The sequence below is a fragment of the Lichenostomus cassidix genome, chromosome 5, assembly GCF_008360975.1.
Source record: "Lichenostomus cassidix isolate B80296 chromosome 5, HeHo_3.0, whole genome shotgun sequence".
In the NCBI taxonomy this organism is placed as follows: Eukaryota; Metazoa; Chordata; class Aves; order Passeriformes; family Meliphagidae; genus Lichenostomus; species Lichenostomus cassidix.
The window spans coordinates 22,255,779-22,278,081 of NC_139486.1; the positions used below are offsets into that span (position 1 = coordinate 22,255,779).

At 42.3% G+C, this 22,303-nt stretch overlaps 1 protein-coding gene across 3 annotated transcripts in view; it reads right to left on the bottom strand.

The window, feature by feature from the left end:
- Window positions 1-22,303, bottom strand: part of ESRRB (estrogen related receptor beta) — a 142,795-nt gene that overhangs the window by 103,336 nt on the left and 17,156 nt on the right. Inside the window, exons 3-4 of one of the 3 annotated variants that reach the window (XM_085061738.1) lie at window positions 8,277-8,355; window positions 8,083-8,174 (exon numbers count right to left, since the gene is read on the bottom strand). The exons of the other annotated variants lie outside the window; for them this stretch is intronic. The gene's annotated coding sequence lies outside the window, so the exon portion shown is untranslated. The remainder of the gene's footprint in view (window positions 1-8,082; window positions 8,175-8,276; window positions 8,356-22,303) is intronic. 3 annotated transcript variants of the gene reach the window in all.

Here is a 22,303-nt window from a genome sequence, read left to right on the forward strand (position 1 = left end):
CTACCCAGCCTCTTGCTTTGGGGGTGACTGTGAACACCATTCCCCCGTCAGAACACAAAACAATCAACATGTAGCTCCACAAAACTAAAAACAGCGCTATGATTCAGCAGAACACAGCAGTTGGGATACAATTGATGACCCAAAAACACCGTAAGGGGAAGGAGACAAAAGATGGGAGGGGTATGTTTATTCCAGGGTCAGACAGAAGAGGATTGGCTGAGGATAGTATTCACACCAGGTGCAGAATTGGCCTGCAAGACAGCAGGGATGAAGTCTGAGACAGTAGCAGCCACAGAGCAGACTGCCCTCATACCACCAGGGCTGAGGACACATGGAAAGATAGAAGAAGGTTTCTTTCAGACAAAACAGCCATGGTGGTAGTGGGAGGGAGGAGGGCTGACAGCTCCAGACAGAAGGAGAAGGAAATAATTTTGCTTCCTACTGTACAGTGTCAGAAAATCCACAGGGAAGCGCAGGGCAGAGAAGGCACAGGACAACTCAGCTGAGGATCCTGGTAGCTTAGAAGACCCAGTTCTCTCCTTTCTCTCTAACCAAATGTATACTTTTCATTCCTTGTGTCTCTGGCCCTTACCACTTAACACCTTTCAGATCTACCTTCTGCCCTCTAGGAATGAGGCAAAGGGAACCTTTCCCACTCTGGCAACAGGTAAACAGCGTGTCAGGGTGGGGAGAGCAGAACAATTTCCACTCAATCCCTAGCAAAGGCCTTCTTTGCTGAGTACACACTCTGGGGACTGCCGTCCTTTCCCCGCCTCCCCCTACAACAATCTCTACTGCCACCTCCCCTCCCTTGTTATCTGTCAGTAAACAGTAATTAAAGAAGTGGCCTGCTTGATAAAGCTCCCGCCTGCCCTCACACGGTGCTGCCCTCTCGGACGTGTCTAATTAAAATCCTGATGAGAAGATGAAGAAATCCCAGCAGCTGGGAGTCTGCTGACTCTCTCCACGCTCGGCCTCTTCATTACTGACGAGGAGGCAGAGAGATATAAAGGACCCCGGGAAATGCTCCGACAGACCAATCGATACAGCCTTTTGTGGGACGTGATGGTCCGCTTAGGAGTGCTTTTTGAACTGTGTGGATAATGAGGATGCCGGAGCGTGGCTCACTGCATGGGGCTGATGGGGCTGGACTCCCCTACCAGTCCTGCTACACTGCTGCTCCCAGCAACACACTCAGGGCCCCCACAGCTTGGCAGCCACTCTCACCATACAGTGAATCCACACAGTTATAATAGCTGGGGCATTTACCCACCCCCCACCAATCCAGGAATCATTGCTTGTAGGGCCAGAACACTGTCCAACCTCTAACCACTCCACCAGTTCTGTGCAAACACAGACTGTGCATCTGTGAACATACAACTGCAAAATCCTGAGGGCCAGCACAAACCTTCCCGAAGCAAAATCAACGCCACACACCATGTGCACACTGGTGTGTTTAAATGGGTGCTTTTTCATGAGGACCGTGTGTTTTCACTGCTGTTCCAGGATTTTGTGCTAGGGTGAAAATGTTGGTATGCACAAAATGAAATACAAAGCTTTACATGATGTGCACAGCAATATCGTCATTGTGAATCTCTATATTTAGACACACTTCATGCAAATACATCCACTACATGGTTTTATTCTTGTAGGAGTTTTTAAATGTGAAATCAGCTTTACCTGGAAACATGCCCATTTTCACTGTCCAATTCATGTTTATCTGAAACACCAGAGATTTCCTTGCTCTTCGTTTCAAGATGAAAAAAATAGCAAAAAAATGGAAGCAGATCTGTACTTTCTAAAGTTTGAAAGAACATGTCAGGGACCTGCCTCCGTTTCCCTTCTGAGCAAGCCCACAGCAGGTACAGCACTCTGGGAATTAAGACCATGTACAAGAGTGGGAGTGCATACATGGTTGCAAATAGAAGTGTACAGTGTATGTGCATGAAGGACATGCACATTCCACATGTGAAATCAATAAAAAAGTGAGCTTTTATCTGTTTGACTTCACACCTCCTGCATCACAAACCACTACTACTCACAGAATCAGCAACAGTCCAGCAATAGTTGGTTCTCTTTTCAGAATCTCATCTAAGTCCTTGGACCCAGGTTATTCAACAGACTCAGTTGCTTTCTTTCCCACTCCCTCAATTGCAATTACTTTTAAGGACAGCATGGGCTGGGGGGGAAAAAAAAAAGCTTGAGAAAAATATATTTCATAAAATTCTCTCAAAGTAAAAAAATATTTCAGTTCCAATTGCCATAATCTCTACCCACTGTCCTCTTTGTCATGCCAGGTTCTAGGAAAAGGAACAAGTCATTCCTGTACTGGCTTAATATTGAGTTAAACTTGCCAAAAACCCAAACCATCTCAAAACAAATAGTCTTTAGCAAAATACAATCAGCAACAGCAAGAAGTGGTCAGCCAAATACAGTAGCAGTGGATTCAGTGTTAAAAGCTCAGGAATGCTACTGCAAAGGGTTTTTGGAGAGTCCTCTGGAAAAAACAAATGAAGAGGGGCAGCAGACGAGAGGTCCATGGCAATGGTGACAGAAACACTGTCACTGGGAAGTTCACAGATTCTCTTGGCCCTCAGCCTCCCGTGGCAAGAGACGCTGTTGTGCAGATCAAGGCAGCAGTGCTGGATGCACAGAGCTCACCATGCAATCCTTGCCAGTCCCACTACCTGTACTTGATGGAATGACACATTGCTGCGGCAGCTAATAAATAGAAGTAATTTGATTAGCTTTCCCTAACTAGCGATAAGATCCTGACAAACCCTTTTTAATGCGTTTCTAGAGCAGGATGAAATTGTTTCATTTGGCGAGCAGGGCCCCACGGGAGTTGCCTCCAAGCTCCTTTAGTGAGAGGTAAAAATATGCCAATCATTAATGAGGGGAGAATTACGGAGACTTTAATGCAATCAGAAAAGAGGAGCCCTGAGGCAGCTGGGGAATAAAACCTGCCCTTAAATCAGAAGCAGGCAGCCGGAGCTTGGAAATAAAGGCATACACAAGCATGTACATGCACGCACACACACCTACAGCACACACACAGACCTAGCAGAGCTGCTGTAAATACACCAGGAGTTCTGCCTGGGCAACAAACACCTATCTCAGCAAATGGTATCCATCTCCCCTCCAAAAGCTTTTTTAAAATCTAAAATCAGTAAGCTATATCCATTTGGCAGCCCCCTCCCTCTGCCAGGAGGGCACTGCCCAACAGAATTGAAGGTTTCAACATTTCAAGCCACAGCCTTTTGTGAAGGAGGCATATTAGCTGCTTGGGTATCAAGCAGCAGCAACGAGGCAGCTTTGCCAAGTGGAAAGGTGCCTGGGCCAGACTTGCTGCATGAACACAACATGTATAAACTGCTCGCTCTCCTGCACTTACGCCAGAGGCAGCACCTACTGTGTGGTGAAAGGCAACTCCTCCCATCCCCTCTCCACTCCCTCCTCAACCACTTCAGTGAATTCCCTTCCTTGTGCACGAACCGTGTAACATTTATTCCGTAGCAAAACAGAAGTGTTTAAGCTGCTGGCATTTTCTCTGGCAGTGTGGCAGACTCTAGTGGCCTGGCTGGTTCTGATTTTGCAGCGGGGTGTGTGGGCTCTTTTAGAAGCTCCCTCTATGAAAGAAAGCATCCCATCTTTCTGTGGTGATGCTCTAACACTTACTTGCACAATACAGATGGCTGCACCAGCACGGAGCATCCCAGAGAATGCTAGCTCCCAGTTTAATGGCATAAAAAACAGGACAGGAGTTTCCCCATATTTCTTTGAGATTCACTTGAAAATAATGAGCAAGAGCACTGGGATACCAAACACCAGACACCCTTTCTCTGCCAGATACACAAAACATGATACTACAAAGGCTGGGCATGCAGTACTTCAGCCTGTTTCCCTAGTTTGGATTAGTACTAACATACAAAGAAGCAACGGAATGGCTGCTGAAAACTCTAAGACAAAAGTCAGTTCTAATTTCTGGTTTTAATATACACTTGAGGGGATGTGACACAACTGGTTCTTCCTCCCAGAACTCCTGCACTATAATGAGAGAGTGTGGCACCCCTGCCTTCTACTAGATGGAATGACTGTCCTGCTTAGTGTGCACTAAAACAATACACCCCTGTATTGAGACAGCTAGGCTGCTGCTTCTTCTCTCCCTGAGAGGTATCAGACAGCTCTGCCACAGAAAGGCTGCGCTTCTACACCATATTCTAACATATTCCAGACAGCTGTGGAACTGAAACACCAGGGCAAGTGACTGCCAGCCATTTGGCCTAGAGACAAAGCAGTTACATTGTCATCAAGACAGAGCAAAACATTAAGGACAAGTAAAGAGGGAGCTGTCCTGAGACATGGAGCTTGAGGCTTATCTGGTAAGTTAAGGTACGTGGCTGGCCCATTCCCAAACATGTATCAAGCAGAAATCTGCATGTCCCACTGGTAAATGACCATAGAATACTTTTCCCCAGGTAAGAGGCCTGCACATCCCTCAACAGCAATTCCTGCTGGCTTCTTGAACCATGTGATGATGGACTCCCAAAACAGTACTTTGGAGCAAAGCTCTCTGTAGCTGAAAGTTCAGAATGAAAAGCACCTCCAAACAAAAGAAAACCTCCAGGGTTGTCCCAGATTTTGTGTCTCTAAGACTGAAATGTCAAACCAGTCTTGCTGTTGGGTATAGCACAGCCAGACTGCATGCCCTCAAAAGTCAGACAATCACTTTCCAGAAAAACAAACAAGTAAGAAGACCCAATCACTGAAACCATCAAGACTGCAAAAAACAGCGAGCAGGAAATTTAGCATGGCTATAGCACAATGCTCTCTAGCATCCAGAAATTATACTTCTGCCCTTTTTGAGTCAGGGCCAATTTTGGCCCAAAGTTCCAGCTGAATTCAGTGATTTTTTTTCTGGTCAGGAGCTTTAGGCTATTCAAGACAGTTACTACACTCCTTCCCTGAATCAACTTCTAGTGATGATCCAGGTTTTCCTGTCATAGTCCAATCTATTTTGTGGTGGCACTCAAGCAAGCCTTGTGCCTCCCCTGAGCAGCAGGCAGAAGTCTGAGATGTTGTCACACACTGTGGCTCCACACACAGGCCTGCCTTGCTGCAAGCAGCTCCTTCTTGTTCTGGTTTGTTATGATTAAAAATGCACATCACCCAGGGAGGCCTTGGAGTGGAACTCAGCTGGAAATTGGATCATTAATATTCCTTCTCATGCCCATTGCCACAATTTCTTACCTCTCCACAAGCAATTGCTAACAATGCAACAATTTAGGGCCTCAGACTAAAAGTGAAGTTGAGACTAAACCACCCATTGTTACTCCAGTTTATCAGCCCTTGTCCATACCCTGGCATCCCATCAAACTTATGCCAGTGTGCTGCATGTCAGATGTCTTTCATCCCTTTGAACTGCCTTTCCCCAGCTAATGTACCAAAGCTCTTCAGATCCATATCATCTTAAACCATCAGAAACAGGATTCAAGATTATCCTCATTCCTGAGCAGATGGAAACACAAGGAAAGAAAACAATTAATTCAAAGAATCTATCCACTCATTTTTCTAACTCTTGGTCACCACCCTTTTCCCACAGTTAAAGTAATCTACATGGGTTGGAGGGATAAATGCAAACCAAGGATAGGACATGCCACATGATGGAAAATCCCACAAATGCACAAAGGGGGATATTTTGTTATCTAGCAGAGTTATCTACACAAGCTCACATCAACCCTATATGCTGTTACTGCTGCAACTTACTAACTGAGTAAGCTGGGAGAGATGTCAAATCCCCCACCACTGCTACAATGATCCTTTGACTAAAAGGACCCAGAAGCATAGAAATGGCTCAGGACACACAGCAAGTGATTGAAATCCCACCTAAGTGTCATTGTGTGAGCTCACTGGCCTGTTTGAACCTTCCTTCCCGTATGGTGTTTACATCAGACAGCCAGAAGCTCAACACGATCCAGGACTACAGCACTGATCATGGAAAAATAAAAATGATAAGGCATATTTTCTCTTGGGACTGTAGCATCATCTCTGTGGACTACTCATGCACATTGGCTCCAGGTAGAGGAAGTTTGTTCTTGCTTGTCAACTTACTGAGCTGAAATTCCTTTGGCTTGTAGGCAGCACAGGGTCCAAGAGGTTGAATATCTACTTGAGAAGTGGAGAAACCGGCTAGCCAGCAACTGGCATAAGGTAGCCAGGAAAACATCACTGATCACAAGGATCTGGACAACACCAACTGTAAATTCTGCTCCAAATGTCTATTAATTCCCCATTGCCTTATTCAATTACCTCAAAAACATCTCTCCCCAGTAAACATTTTGCATCTTAGGTGGATAAACTCTTTGGGACTCAAAAGATCTGTTACATATCACTGAATGCCCCTCAGGCTGAAGAATTGCTCCGTGTGCCTCTCCATAACACAAACACAATACTAATATCTCCAGAATTAAGTGTTCACTAATTATCACAAGAGCATAATTTAATTTTAAACTGCTCCTGCCACCCACAAATTTGCATGTTTGGATTTTGATGTCACTCTTTCTCTAGTTTTATTTTATGTCAGAAATAATAATTTTTGGTGAAAAAACTTGAACAGTAAAACACATAGCTGCATTACCAGCCACCTCAGTGCAGAAACATGAACGGTGACCATCTCAAAGTGACCATCTTTGAGCAGTATCAGCTCAAAGGAATTCAGAAAAAGAGCTGTCCCATCAGTCAGCTGGAATACACAAAACTCTGCCACACCAATTTGAGATAAGCACAAAGAAATAAAAGAAGAACCAGGGGGTCTGGAATTATATGACTGGCCTTACCTACTTAAAATATGTAGACTTTTCAAAACCTAATAAACCTACTGCGCCAAACCACAGACATCTCCCTTCAAGTAGAAGGAAGTAGCCACCACCACTGCCTGTTCCCTTTAGCAGCTCAGGCAGTCGCTGGCATCTCAGCTTAGCGGTCTCTTCACAAAGGCAGAGCCTTGGTGGTTCCTGAAAGCCAACAGAGCTCCAAAAAATGCAAATTTGCAGCCCACAGGAAGACAGGCAAGTCTTACATACATTAAATGGATTTTAAAGAGACAATAGATAAGAACAAAACTCTGCTATGGGATTTGTCAGCTCCTGACTACTTCGAAGCTATGCAACATGCAATCTCCATACAGGGACTGGTGATTTCTTGGGTATCACTGAAAGCCACAAACTGTGGGTACCTGAGTCATTTAGCCTTCTATCAGTGCTTGAGTGTCAGCTTTTCCTACCTGAACTGAGAGGCAATCCCTGAGTTTTCCTAATCCACCAAGCCCTAGCTTCCCCAGCATTCCTGGGGCCAAGTTACACACCTTTCAAGACATCCCTCTCTGTGAGCATGACAAGAACAGTGCAGAGCGTGCTCATGGCAGTCTTGCTCAGGGAGCACTGGCTACCATGCCACAAATTAACTTAATCCTCAATTTATTTAGGGGGGGCAGGAAGAAAAATCTTGAACGATTTCTTCTTTCCTGCCAATTGTTCCCATCTTTTACCTTAGTTCTGGCTGGATTCCCCCTTCCCCCTGTCCTCAGCTAGCACTGCCAGGCTCAGTCCTCCTCACCCTAGCCCCCCCTCCCCAAGGACAAGCAAAGTTATTACAATAATGAATTAGCCAGGCTGCTTACTGCTGCCAGTGGCGAAGGCAATTATCCCACTCCACGTCCCCAGCCACCGCTCAGCTCCCTCATAAAGAGAGGCTTTTGGGGCCGCTTTGTGCTTTGATTGGAAATGAAGAGATTGCTAATTAGGGAACCCCTGCTGGGATCGGGCTGGCAGGAACAATGGTGAAACGGACGGAGCACACGTCCATTTAGAGAGGGGGGGAGAAGAGAGAAATGTGAGCCCCTCTGTAATATAGTGCATCCTCGACTCACACCATAAACAACAGGGCAGACAATTTTATAGAGCTTTTCACCTTTTAAAGCATGCTAATTTGTTTACAGAAAGCAATAATTCGGTGTGTGTTTGCATAGGTCAAAGCCTGTAGTTTTTGTGTACAGTATGGATTGACGCATGCGTGCATACATACACTCCTGAAGAAAATGCCTCTGGAAAGAACTGTGGGTATCTACACAGCTGACCGTGTATTTCTTGTCATTCACTGGGCAGCACGCATCAATCCTGCATTAACAGGGAAAGATACTTAGAAAAATCTGTTGATGAGTATTAACATAGACCTTTAATGCCTGAATTCACAAATCACCAAAGTTGAAAATGACTTACCAAATTAGTCAGTTCACCTGAGGCTTGCCCAGTAACTGCTTCCACTGCTTTCCCCAAGAGCTTTAAATGACAAGTGGACCTCCAGGAGGAGAAAATTTCACCATTAACACAATGTTTTCTTATACTCATCCTGAAATTTCTTCTTAATTCAATTGTTCTAAATGTCCATGGAGAGTCACAAGAGCTAAATTCACCTTTCTCATCTGACAAATTGTGCACCAAAGAATTAGAAAAGATCTCCCTCCCAGTGCACAAGCACACCTGGACAACTTCATAAAACTGCACCAATAGCTCCTATACACATAGTGTGCTCTGGTTTTGGGCTCTAGTGACTCTTAACTCTCGTCAAAGAAAAAAATATCTCCCTCAACAGCCCAACATGCAAATATTACCATTTATAAAATGCAGCCTGTCGACCAAAGCAAATGCCTCACCTTTTTGTGCAAAGCTGATAGAAAGCAGCTGGAACCTACACTGCATTACTTGGGTAACTAAATAATTTCATCAGGGAAGCATACAAATGCCACATTGAAACTGAAAATACAGTTTTCAACCACATATTTGACTTGCCATGCAAAAAATTTGCATGCTGTTGATTAGCGCAGTGTACTATACACTAAGTGATTTATGTAAGCTGAAGCAAATTTCAAATTTGAAGATTGAATTTACATTTCAGAATTCCCTTGCAGATACTTAAGCATTTGAATATACAAGCATAATATTCCCTGAAAATATTTTCAGTAAAGCACAAATCTTAACAGAAAGTGATCACTAAAGGGCAGAAACACAGCTGAACTGAAAATGACTTTCAAATTCACAGACTGTTTGTCCCTGCTGTTTGCTCACCTCTAGTGTTTATATCCTTCAAACAGTTGTAGGTAGTTTTCACATTCCCTTCTTAGTCATCACTTAGCCAAGCTTCACATATTTAGTTCTTTTGATCTTCCCTCATAAAAACAATCCCTCCAGCTCTGTTATCATTTTTGTTGTTCTTCTCTTACTACCTTCCAAGTTTCCTCTGCATTTTTTGCTGCTATTGCCCAGAGCTGAACATCTCTCCAGAACAGTACCAAGCAAGAGCACTCCCTCACTGCTTCCTGGTGTCCTGCCTGCACACGACACAGCCAAGTCTCATACAAAGGCCAACGTTTGCAGCCTGCCCACTCTGCTCCCTCGGCCTGTCATGCTACAATGCCAACACAGATGAGACTTGTCTGTCACTACCATTCCCCCATACTCTCTCATTCAGTTCTCACCTGTGTTCCACTTACCTGATGGGAGTATTTCCCCTTATGTAGGTACAGTTGGAAAGTAAAACCCTCTGCTAAAAACATGCTTAGGGTTGTTTTAAGTTGCTGACAAGCCTGTAGTTACCTACTGCACATATAAAACCTGACCACTTAAAAGCAAGGAAATATCTGCCTAGTGACACCAGGAGCCAAATTGTAATGTGGTGTACAGCGGCAGAGCTCGTTTGCTTTCACTGCAGCTGTACCAGTTTACACCGAGAAGCTATTTCCATAAGTCTTGGGTTGCCCATATCTCAAACAATCACAGTCAGAGAAAGTACAGAGAAGGCTATATTTCACTGCAGCAGCTGTTACTCCGATATATGAAGCCTCTTTACCTTGATTTCATAATCCAAGTATTTTCATTGTAGAAATACAGCTATACGGAATATACAAGCAATTCAACATACCTACCAATTGGTTCAGGAATTCTTTGGTAAAGCACTTATCATTGCACTCTTGATAATTAAATTCTAATTTAACAGAAGCGGAATAAAACTCATGGTAAAATTATGGATGTACAGGCCACATGTATTTGAGACTGATGAATGGGTCTCATTACTACATCCATTCACAGGGTCTGATTTTGGCTAGTCTTGATATCCTAGCAAAGGGGGATGAAAGAAAGTGGCCTTCTCATGGCAATATAGCAGGCAGGGGAGGGGGACATGTCAGAAGAAATAATCAAATGTTCTAAAGTCCTGGAAGACAGAAGAAAGCCCATTCCCTCTCAGATTGATTCTATCATGCCCTTGGTAACAGACTACTAGTTTTGTCCTCATCTAAAACTCACTATCAGAGGCAAACTTCCTTGAAGTAACTCTGTTCTTAATATTCATTCCCATGCAAAACTAGGAAAGTATGAACATAAAAGCACCTAAACCAGGATTTCTTCCCAAATTTTTACTGGAGCAACACAACCACATTCTGCCACATGAAGTATGGGCACGCCGCTTTTACAGTGTATTGAATCTCTTTCTCCAGTGGATTTAAGTGTAAGATTTTGTATTTTAAATTACCAATGAAAGAATCACGTCTCTTCCTGCCCTCTGCAGAAGTGTAGATTTTCCTTTAATTGACACAAATACATGTTGCATTCAGAGAGCATAAAACTACATTGTTCCTGCCTATTTGTTTCCTTTAAGAATTTAACTTTTACAAATTCAATTGTAGGAAAAGTCCCTCTACACAGGCTCTTTAATGCACCTCTGCTGCAGAAAGTAGAGGTCCTACCAACCTTCTCAACTGAGCCACATTTGTCCTGCCTCCTCCCTTGTGTTAACACATGTTAGCTAAATTCAAACTGACTACATGCAGGATTACTGTAAGTCCAGCTGTACACAAATACCTGTACATGGCATATGGCCCATACTTTGCAGCAGTTGTGAAAGTTGTGAAACCATTAGCAGTGTCAAAGGGTTTCTTAAAAGCATTCATATCTGGGGTATTTTTCTTTGAAAATGTCCCCATTTGTGTAGATAAATGATGACATGGTTGAGACAGAATGAGATTGAAAGACATAAGTTACTGAACTGAAAAGCATGGTGCTGTCAAACTAATACCTGCTTGAAACAAAACCTATCCAGCGAGAGATCTGAGAAGCATAACAAATTTAATTCCAAGAATAGGCTAAGGGATGACCTGATCTAATTGTAAGTGGGGGAAAATTTAATAGTGGAAAGTTTTTTAATCTAGCTTTAAAAGAATATAAGACAAGACTATTCTTGGTATCCAAAACTAGACAAATTTCACTTAGCAATAAAGACATTTTTAAACAGCAAGAACTGGCCATTGGGACACTTGTCATGAGGCATGCTGGTTATTCTATCACAGTGTCTCTAAATCAAGGTTGTATGTCTTCCTAGAAGGTGCTGATGTTGAGAAGCTGCCCAGAAAAGTGCAGGAATTACTAGGTGGATTATAGATTTTAATGCAGTTAGGCCTAAAGCTTGAATAGCATGGGTCTGCCTTAAAAGCTATTTAGAGTCCTCGTAGTTGTTTAAGAGTTGTAGAAAGCAAGACAAGTGTTCAAGCATGGCATCTGCTTTGCTGAAACTGTTCACTAAGTGTTTGTGCGGTATCTACTATCCAATAATTGAAGCTTATTGGGATCAAATAAGTAAGAGGAGTCATACGTGGCTTTCATAAGGCAATTTCTTATACATTATGGTAATCCTGCTATGAAAAACTAAGCCTTTTTGCCAGAGGACGTATACCTTATCTACCAGAAAGTATAAAGCATATACAAAGAATGTATAAAGTCTTTTGGTAAATGTTGTAAAGTGCACAAATCTTAAACAGGAAAAGTGGTCAGTTAAATCTGCCCACGTCTTGAATTCAATAATCTTTGGGTTGATAGAGGTGAGGAAAATGAGATTTAATGTTTTTAGAATCTCCTTTACTGTCTTGAAATTTAGTTCAACCTTCACAGAGCAAGTTGCCAGTGAGAACAAATAGTATAAATTGATTACATCATTGTACAAAAGAGTGAAGAGAACTGCTTGTCAATCAGTCAAGCCCAATATGTTTGCTTATCTATCAAGGTTTTCCTACACTAGTACAGTATTCATTTTCAGTATGGGTGTGCTGGAAGCCTGAAGTCAAGCTGAGAACTCTGCTGTAACACATGCTCATAAACAAGAGAGGAAAAACAGTTCTTCCAGTTTCACACACATTTTGGCTAACCAAACACGGCTCTAGTTTTAACAGATAAAACAAATCCATAATTTAATTCAGACTCTCTCATAATATTGGGGAAAATATTGTTCTATTCTTTTCCATTACATGTTCATTTAGTACTTTATTGACTACTGAAGGCTTCTTGAAGAAACACACTGCTGTTCTCCAACCCCCTCCAACCCCCCTCTGCATCATTGCAGGCTGTGCTCAAAAAATTATCACCTCTTCCCTCTGCAACATCTCTCAAACATCAACTTCACTTTCCTACTACACCTTACTGCCCCTTGGCTCTCGGCAAGGAAAAGCTATATTACATTTTCTCTAAAGGGATCACACTAGCCTTTTCATCCTTCTGGATTCTATCTTTCCATAAGAATGACCCAGGACAAATTATGTTCACCTCATCACTCATCAGGAAAGGCAGAAAACTTAGAAAAAGAAATTGTACATATACTGATTTTTTTTTAGCGTTTTCTTTACTCTGAAATGAAACTGTTAAATATTCTAGCTGAATTCAGTGAAGTGTATTTTGAAATCACTTTCTGTAACATCTGATTGTAGGGGCAAGAGTTCTTGATGGCATTGTTAATTTTTAGGAAGCCCAAGTCATACATACTCATCTGGAAAGCTACACTAGCACAGCCTGGGGAAAGAGAAGAGAGCAACCATCAAAGTAATTTGTGTTCTCAGTTTCAAGTACCTGACTGAAGAAGCAATGCCTGAATCCTGGCAGATGCAGGCTTCCCTTACAGAGCTCCAGTGATGTACCCATGAGGGCTGCAGCAAGGCTGGCCCAGATCACAGGTGTAGGACTTGCCAGTTGGTAGCATCTTGAAAAAGGCCTTGTCCAGGCTTGAAAGAGAATGTCCTTCTACACACAAAGAACTGATACCTTTGACTGGCCTTGAAGACAGGTTTAGAACAAAGAAAGGAGTCACTAAGCTCAAGAAGTAAAACATTCTTAGCAGAACCACAATAAAGATTGTACAGCAGTTCAAAAGGCTGATGCAAGGTTGTAGTAGGGGGCAAAAAACAACCCCATAGAGTCTACTAGAGGCAAGGAGTATTCGGACACAGGACTTAAATCCAAAAAGTATTGAAGAGTGTAAACAGGGAGGAGGGAACTGGGCAACATGAGAGAGAACCAGGGAAAAGAAAAAAAATTAAGAAATCATTTAAACTAAATAACTATGAAAATTTCTCTTGTAGTAGAAGGAATTTCCCTGCAGAACTGTCATTCCAGAATTGAACAGGGGTGGAAGAAAGCTGTACAAGACAAGCAAATCAAAGAGAAGAAAAAGAGTGGAATAACCCAAGAAGCTTTTTACCCTCTGACTGTTGTGATTTCACTACCTGAAAGATGTTGAAAACTTAGGAGATTTGTAGCTACCATCACAAAATATACATAGAAAATGGAGGACTGACACCACCCCCCAAAATCAGTGGTATATTACTGTTAAGAAACAGTTTTCCATGCTCAGAAGACGTTATAGGCTTCCCCTTCAAGGGACATTTAAGTATGGGACTATTTTTTCTTCCCTAATGATAGGAGAAGGAAGTGAAGGGGGTCAGAGTCCTGTAGATCCCTGTGCATTCCCTATGGTCTAGTTTAGGAGACTTAAAAGGATTCATATTAACTGGGGTGGCTTTGTTGATTACACACAGAGAGGAAAATGACCCCATGTGGTAAGTGTTTCCAGGACAGCTGCTCCGTTGGTGAAACACTGCTGCATTCCAGAAATAAACTCCTACAGTCAAATTAGCAGCTCGAGTCCTCTCCACAGAAATGTGCCTTCACTAAAGTTGCAGCATTTCCCAGATGAATGGGAAACCAGCAGCATGAATTCCTGCTTAGCTCCACTTTTAAATAGAAAATGGTACAAAAAGATGTTTGTACAATATCAAATCCGTCTTCATAGTCACATAATTGCTCCACATTATTGATGGGCTCAAAACAAGAAAGGAAATTGGGAATATTTCTGAGTGGGATGGAGAGCTAAACCTAGCATGGTTCCCCAACACTTCAGGCCTGTCACAAGTTTTTCAGGTCTGAAGGCTTATCAAGACTTCAGTGTAAAAGATTTTGGGTTGATTCCCATGTACGTCAGTATCTACCAATGCAAAGTACTGAAATATGCAAAAGATTACAATCTGCATGCGGAGCAGGATAGGAGGTACCATTGCCCCTTCCCTGGTCTCTTATATCTCCCAAAAAGTAATGCAAAGCTGTCCTCTCACCACAGCGGTGAATTCTTGGCCATGAAAGTAAATGGGCTCAGAAGCCCCAAGGCATTCATGTTTTACTGAGGACATACACTAAGCAGCAAAACTACATGAAACTACATGAGCTTCCAAGTTTACGCAGGTTTACAATTACAAGTTTACAGATGGCTGCATTGGTAAAGGCCCAAGAAATCCTGGGGAAAAAAAAATACAAAACACCAGCTACAGTTTTCAGCAGATATCTGGGCACTTCTTCAGTGCTCCGGGCTCACAGGATACATGTTGTACAAGAATCAGGCTCCACCATATGACCACTGAGTACAAGATGTTTGTGGTCCTTCCTCTTTCACACAGTGTACTCTCACCTTAAAAGTATAATATCTTCTTCTTGTCCAAATTCCTCCTCTGTCAGGTAAAACCTAGCAAAGTGTTCCTGCATGCTGCACTGCAGATAGAGGGTACAGCAAGCACATAACTCCCTCTCACTCACAGATGGGAAAGTCAAAGCCAGAAGCCATTGTCAAAGTTACAGGGAACAAGTACCAGCAAGACAAAGGCCTGTTGGGTGTTCTAATGTAGTGACCATTTACTTCAAGAAACCTTCCCCAGCTGATGGTACAGCAATGCAATGCTCGTCTGCCTCAACACGCCACCAAACCAAAATCCATCAGGTGATTAAACCTTCTTCAGAGCTATGCCTTACAGAGCAAAGGATGTTATACATTGAAACAAACTCCCAGCTGCTGCATAATGTGGTCTTAAACATAAATACCTGAAAGTGTCCTCTAACCCACTGCCTCTTTCCCTTCAGGCCTAACTTCTGCCCTGAAAATGTTACCTCAAGAACCACCCAGTCAGTGGGAAGGATCACAGTACCATACAGAAAGGGTAAATTCAGGAAGAATCATTTCTGCTTAGCTCAGTCTTGATCCATGGCTGCAATCTTATCTTCACTGCTACTTTCAGAGTGCCATAGCTTATCTATTCTAGGGACTTTCACAGCTTTAGAAATGCTGCCTACAACAGGGGAAAAACATTCATGGTGAGCAAGATTGGTACCTCAAAATACAGATTCTACATGTCTATCACAGAGTACCATGTAAACAACTAACTCCAAAAAGTGACAACACTGAATCCAATTGCAAGAAAAGTTATTAGGAAAGCTACACCAGGTCAAGTTAAGATGTCACTTAGTCCCATATTCTGCCTCTGATATCAAACTAACATGCGCTCAGGAAAAGACTACAAGAAAGGAGAGTCTTCCCCCTGTTCTTAACATTGCTGGACATTTGCAGACCTCATAATCAGTATCTTGGCAGCCTGTGGCTTAGGCAGTTGCCTCTGGACCATAGCATGGACTTGCCACTAATGACTCCACATGTCCAATAAATGCCTTTATGGGGATATCGTCTTGAATCCATGCATAACTCTGTCACTGAATGACAGAGAAAAAACCTCAAGACTAATTTTGTGTGACAGGACACTTCATCTCTTTTATTTAAAGCACTTTTTTAAAAGAGAAAGATGACTACCACACCAAAAAAAGTTAGGAAAACACATATTCATGTATGTAAAGATACTGAGAACATGTAGCAGAGCCTCCTTCTCAGCTAAGAAAGTGAAGGTGCTAATTTTGCAAAGCAAACAATTAGGCAAGTGTTATATGGGAAAATATAAGCCTATGCTCTTTTTGGTATCTTTTAGTCAAGTCTGTATCAAGCAAAGCCACCTGTACTCCCAAGAAGCCACACTTTCAGCAATACATTACCACAAATTCCTATCTCAGCTACCCTGATCTTTCTTCTAGCCACAGACTTCAAGACTGACTCTACTCCCAGTAGTCTCTTGTTTTGAATCAGATTGGAAGCTCTTTCAGACAGAAGCTGTCTCATGGCTAAATGCAGCAGCCCCAGCAGCAGGGAATGTGTTATGGTACAAACAACAAGAGCAAAATAGAAGCAACATCCAAAGCTGTCAGTACAACTCATAGCTATAATCTGAGAGCTAGTTAAGAAGAAGTAGAACAGCCACAGCATGAGATTTATTAAGCAGTAGATAATAATTTTACATTACATAATATATGCTGTTGCATAGTATATTAAATTCATTATTGTGAGCCTCTAATGTTCAACCACTGATCAAGTCCCAAAATAAACATAATTATATATTCTATTATGCATTGATGGTTATTCATATCACCTCTTTTTTTTAAAAAAAAAAAAAGATATAGTTGGCTTTGCTTTTTAGTTGTTCCTTGAAACCTTGTGGTATAGACACTTTTCTTCTTTAAAAAAAAAACTGAAATTTTTCTCATCATTTTGTTTCACATGGTCAAGATGTAAAGTCAAACATCAAGTGCTGCAATAAAGTTGTTGGAAACATCAAAGAGGATTAAGTATAGAAATTATATGTAGGGTAATTGAATGGCTCTGTATTTTGTTTGCATATCTCTATATACAAGCTGGCCTGATTTAAAAAGAAGCATTTCTCAATAGCTTTTTGGCCCTCCTGGCTTTGTGCAAGATTTTGCAATATGCTCCAAATGGTCCCAAGATTTCTTGGTCTTCTGACCTTGCTATGGGAAGCTGCAGAGGCCTGCCTGAGATTCCTCAAAACACAACACATTCAAAGAGAGAAATGGTGCAAAGCATGTTCAAATACAAAGCAGAGACAAAAGGAAATAGGGAGAATCATGAGCAATCTGCTAATTTATTTCTGCAGGTGAACGTACACAGCTTGTAGTCATCAGCAGCGGTCCAGCTAATGCTGTGAGCCAAGCCCAGTTCATCAGCTGCTTGCAGCTGGTGCCTCAGGGGCAACAGTGTAAGGGCTTCCCCAGCCACTGTGCTATAAGGACAACTGAGAGCCCAGAGACAGACAGAGCCTCCACCTCTTGCAAGCCCATGGCTGTAGAACAGATCCTCAGAGCTGCCAGTCTGCATTGCGGTGTTCTTCGAACAAGTTTCGTGCACCCATGGGGTGGTGTAACCGAGTGACAAAAAGCACTGCTCCTCCAGTAGCCCCTGCAGCAGGTGGGTGTTTCTCCTTTTGTCACCCTGGGGCCAGAAAGAAATATCTGACTTTGCAGGGCAGGTTTGGCACTTCAGTGCAAAGGAGGTGGGATGTTTTGTCATTCAGTTCCCATCAGCCCACACAAGTGGCTGGTTAGGAGTTGGCATTGGGATCACTCTAGTTCAATTTACAAGCAAAACCAACTGGGTGGTGACTGCCAATTGACCAGAAAGGGAAAGGGAAGGAAAGGGATGGGAGAGATGGATATCCTGTGACATGACAGCCTGAGACTTTGTAGAATCACAGAATGGTTTGGATTGGAAGGGACCTTAAAGATCATCTAGTCCAACCAATGCTACAGACCAAGACACTGCCAGCAAAAGGTCAGCATAGGAACTCACAAGCTACAATTTGCGGCCAATCTCCATTAAGCACTATAAAACACAAACACTTTCTGAGCTACCTCTTCTCAGGCACCTCTCTCTGGGAGCAGACAGACAAGTGGCAAACTCAACATGTCTAGCATAGGGTTTTTCTGGAACGAGTTAGCAACAGTACAGCTCTTCCTTTGCACTACTCTAGGTAAACAGAGGTTGTTGCTGGTACAAAGTGCCTCAAAGTGGCAGGAACAGCATTATCACTTCAGTACTGTTTCTTGAAGGATCAATAAGCCAAGACAATCAATTCTTCTGGCTAGTCCTTATTCCCCAGGACAAGCTGTGACTCTCATCCCCCGTCACTTAACCCTTTCACAAACATAGCAGCAGCCCCATTAATTCTGTCCTCCTTAAACTCACATTTCCCAAACCCATGTGCCATGAGAGATTACAGAGCTAGAAGTGCTGTATCCAGGTGAACATGGTATTACCAAGAGGTCTGACCCATTACTTCAGCACAGTAGTGAGCCATCTATATATACTTGGAGCACATGGAGGCATCCTCACACCTGATTTCTTTGTACAGGACAGATGGCCCAAAGAAATTGTAGCTCTTTATCCCCCATGACTTCTCTGTGCAGGGAGTATAAGGCAGTCCCAGAGCACCAGCTGACACTCATAGAAAGGGCTGCATAGGCAGTAGACAGTATGAACAATCATTACAGAAAGTCAAAAGAGTAGAGCCTATTTAGAGACACACAAAAGTGAGGTTCAATCCTATGTAGCAAAAAGAGAGTAAGAAGGATGGGAGGAAAGCTCAGGAAGAATGGAAGAATCATGTGAATATTTGCAATGTGAAAAAATGAATAGAGGTTCCTGGGGGCAAAACAGGACTGTACTCAAAGTCTGCAATAACACAAAGCATTTTGCTGGGATTCTGCAATTCTCCATAGATTATCAAGAATGGGGAAGCAGGAACCCAATTAAGAGATGGGCAAAACACATCTCATCAGTGAAGAGGCTCATCTTGAACTGAACAGGGAGTCTGTTAGAGCTAGAATTGAAGAATGACAGCAATACAAACAGTTTGGTCTAAAGATTGGTGTGAACATATTTAAAGCTTTACGTGGAAGTTTCCACCTAAAAAGCAGTAGGACTTGAGATAAGCTCCTAGAATGTCTTTTGGGTGAGCATTAGAGAGGATGCTGATGCAAGTAATCTCTTCCTAGCCAATGTTTCACTCAGAAAATCCTTGCCTCCCTCTCCCATGAAAAGATAGCACTCACCAATGTTTATAACTCGTGTGTTGCCACACTCTCAGTGCTACAGACTGTGCATCCAAAAAGTATAACTGAAAAAATCCTGTTCACATGAGCTCTTCACCAATCTACCTGAGTTCACTTCACCAACAGGGAAAGGTTGAAACACCCTGTACTAGGCCATGGGGACGTGATGCCACAAGGAAGAATTTCTTTTTTATAGCGAAGTAGTAGAAAAATCTGCCAATGACTGTAACTGCAATTTTTAAAAGTCCAGGAAGCCTGTGGGGAAAAAGAGGTCTAAGGATTAATAATAAAGCAAACAAAAAGAAAGGCAAGCCTGGTGGCAGACATACTCTCTTCTCATCCAGAAAGTTACCCTCCTGCGAGTTTTAGGGGGAAGTTGATTAAATGTCTGGTTTAGTACATGGCTACTAGTCATTTGTTCAGGCCTGCTACAAAGAGGTGATCGCAGAAGGCTGGGGGAAGAACTTGTGGACTATATTTCCTGCTGATCCAGCAAACACAATTATGAAGAAAAAGAGAATCCATTCTGAGAGCAGCGTGAAACTCTTGTGAGCAGATCATTCACATCTCACATGGTTGAGGGAAAGGAAAGGGCAGCAACTCCTTAATGAATAAAAATAGCCACTTATGATTCCTTCTCATATATGCTGGGCACATGCTCTCCAGTATCCAAACAGCAAGGTTTAGTTGCAAGATTTATCCCTCTAAAAAAAGTAATTTCCCCTAGAGGTGCAGCATCTCTTTTTCTCAGGACTTTCAAGAGCCTTCCAAGAGACTTCAAAACTGTTGTTACTTTGAAGACATTGTGTCAACTAAACTATGTGCTTTAAAATTTTAGAGCTGCAGTATTTCCTTCCTTGAATTCCTACACTGCTATATTTTTTAAAGTACTTGTAGCATGCAAGAACATAGTAGTTTTCTTGGGAAAGTTGAAGAACACTTTTCAGTTCCCCAGTTCTTCATAAACTGTATATATGCCAGGCAAAGCTTCACTGAAATGCAGCCACCTTCAGGGTAAAGAGCAGCAAGTCATTCATAGGATTCAGCATAGCACTGGAAAGGACAAAAAGAGAAGGAAGTGTATTTTGCCTGACAAGTCAGCAGGGGAACTCTAAGTATAAACTGGTTATCTAAGTATAAACTGGCCACAGCAGAGGAAAAGGTTGGGGCAAAAAGAAAGGAAATTGTGATAGGAAGGAGAAGAAGGCAGAAAAAAAACGTTGCACGTTTTTCTGCTAAGCCACAGAAGGCTCCTGTTTCAAAGTGATCTGCTGTAGATTCCAGTCATTAGAGAGAAAGAACACAATTATTATGTATTTCAAATGCATTTAATAAAGTACACTCTAGCTGATGGTGCTCTCCTCAGCAGGCCCAGGCACAGAGCACAAAGAGAAAGGGGCCTCAGGCATTCACATCAGGTCGCAGTTTTAAATAATTGTAAAACCAGGGCAAGGTGCCAAATCTTACCTCAAGGTGCTACATCCAGATAGACATGTCAGCAAAAATTCCAAATTCAGTGTATTCAGGATGACCATTGATACACATGGCTCCAGATGAAACAGTAACATTCCTTTTTAGCCAGAGTTTACCATTTTTGAGTAATAAACTTGGAGCTTCATCTCAGCAAGGGTCACTAAGACTAAACTCAGACCTAGTGAACTCAGACCTTAGTCTTCAGCACCATTGAATGTTACACGAGAAGTAAGTTAGACTTCTATTTGCTTGTCATGCCAAAATCAGAAAACCCTATTGGTGGCTTGTACAAAATGTATTTTAAAAAAATACAACAAACCAAAACCCCAACCAAACAACAACAAATAAAGTGAACTGGGGCAACTCTTGTTCCCAGCACAAACCCCTAGTTTTCCACTATGCACCTATGTCAGTGATTTGCAGTTTTTCCCATGGGCAAATCAGCCACTTGTGATTTATAGAAGATTGTTCTCTGTAGATCTTGGAGTTATTTTGATGGCAGTCACATATCATTTTACAGACAGGGAAACTGAGGAACACAGAGCTATGACTTGGCCATGTGTCAGAAGGCAACAGGTTTCTATGCCCATTCCTTTCCAAGACTTCTTTTTGAAAAAGAGGCAGGATCACAGCACAGTCTTGATTTTGTGCAGTTCACCTGCTGCAGACAGATTTTCTAAGGCCCATCTTGGGGCAAAAAACTTACTGCTGACCAGTTCACACCACACCAGGCCCTAGCAACACAGAGGTTCTGGGCTTGCTGCAGGCAGGCTGGCTGCTCTTTTTCAGCAACAGCAAGGTCTACTCAAGCTGCCCACACATGTATGATGAACTCATCACAAAAGCAATCAGGCATTAATTTGGTCAATCATTCCTGTCACAGTGAATACAGTTTTTCAACTAGGCTATTTGATGCAAGACTCCAGCTAAACTGAAGGACAGTAAAAATGCCTCAAAATGTACCAGTCTAGAGCACAGAAGTGGGACAATTTAGATTCTGACCCATCCATACTTCTTCTTAATATTTTTTTATATTTTTACAGAAAAGGTTACCCAAGAGTTAATTAGAAACAAAAATAAAAAGCATTAAAAAATTAAATCGTGTCTTCCAGGCATTAATAATAAAAAGGCAACCCACCCTCCAATCCTTCTCATTTAGAAGAATATTTATTTGGAGTTTCTATTAGGCGGCTGCACGCACTGCATGCATCCTGCTTCACTGAAGAAGAGCCTTTTTGAAGCATCACTTGACTTTGTTTTAAATATCTTGCTACAGTTTCCATTTTAGCTCTGTGAGATGATTATTTTCTCTCAAACTGAAGTTATACAGCAGTTGAAAATGCTGATGGCTTAACTGGTTTCCTTTTTTTTTTCCCTCTCCACAGCAGCCCTGAGGGGTTTTAACTCTTTCTTGCAGCACTGAAATCCTGCTTTTGGAGTTCAATGTTTAACTCGCGCTGGGAGACTCATAAATATTCGGAGTCACTCTCTCCCTCTCTGTTTGATTAGGAAATGAGCCTTTAACTCAATGTAATCCCCAAGCCATTAACAAAAAAGCCCTCAACAGCTCCACTATTAGAATTTCACTCCTAGCCCACAGAGGATTGAATTAGATTAACATAACTACCCGCAATCTGAGTTTATTTTCTGTGCCAGATAGAAATGTGTCTTCAGGAAAGGAAAAGAAG